Below are 896 nucleotides of genomic sequence, written 5' to 3' on the forward strand. Positions count from 1 at the left end.
AACTCATCATTCTTTATATATCTGGACTTCCCTACCTTTCTGGGAGCTCTGATGCTGGTGATGGGGTTACCATATTCCAGAAACATGAACTGGGTGGGGTGGAGGCCGGCCCCACCGTCTCCCAACTCGCGAAGGCAGCGGGAACGGGCTGCATCCAGCAGCCGACTAACGGGGAGCGGGCCGCGAAACCCGGGGTAAAACCCCGAAGGCGCCCCAGTAGGAAACAGGGAAATCCTGGCGACCCAGAGAGAGGGAGGCCGGTGGGGTGGGGTGGGAGGCGAACCAGGGATTCCCAAGCAAGTCTCTCCCCGAGAGGAGAGGGCAGAGACCTACCGGGGAGGGAGCCCGGCCGGCGCCCGCGGTCGAGTGCGGGAAGGAAAGTGCAGGGCGGGCGGGGCAGGTGAGCCGAGCCCCAGGCGCCGCAGGACTCCCCAGAAAAGCGGCACGGTCTCCAGAGCTCCAAAACCACCCGGGGCGGTGGGGCAGGTGCCGAGCCCCAGGCGCCGCAGGACTCCCCAGAAAAGCGGCACGGTCTCCAGAGCTCCAAAACCACCCGGGGCGGTGAAAATGGCCGGGGGTCCTAGGGGAGAGGTGCTCGGGGGTTGGCGAGGGTTTCGATCAGGAACGAGAATCGTCCAGAGGTCCCGGGGACCCCGAGAAAGGCGTGGGGCGCGGCCGGCCCCTCGCGGCGGACGCACGGGCACTCTGGATTCCGAGGCGTTCGCCCCTCTCGGCCCCGAGCCGGCCAGGCCACTTACATCGAGCCCCAGGTGCCCATCCATGCTCTCAGGCGCTGTCCTTTCGGGCCCTTCCCGCCCATAGAGCGCCACGGCCCTGGGTCCTGGGTGCCAGGGCTCCGCAGGCGCCGGGGCGGGGTCACCCACCCGAATTTCAGC

At 67.7% G+C, this 896-nt stretch overlaps 1 long non-coding RNA gene across 4 annotated transcripts in view; it reads right to left on the reverse strand.

Annotated features, from left to right (window-relative positions):
* The window catches only part of LOC102773310, a 20,772-nt gene that overhangs the window by 14,006 nt on the left and 5,870 nt on the right, over positions 1-896 (reverse strand). The window contains exon 1 of one of the 4 annotated variants that reach the window (XR_436288.2): positions 759-890. The exons of 2 other annotated variants lie outside the window; for them this stretch is intronic. This is a non-coding gene — a long non-coding RNA (uncharacterized LOC102773310). Of the gene's footprint in view, positions 1-333; positions 355-758; positions 891-896 lie in introns of those variants that run through there. One more of the 4 variants, XR_001515891.1, reaches the window with a different exon arrangement.

This window comes from Myotis davidii, unplaced genomic scaffold (assembly GCF_000327345.1).
Source record: "Myotis davidii unplaced genomic scaffold, ASM32734v1 scaffold208, whole genome shotgun sequence".
NCBI lineage: Eukaryota > Metazoa > Chordata > Mammalia > Chiroptera > Vespertilionidae > Myotis > Myotis davidii.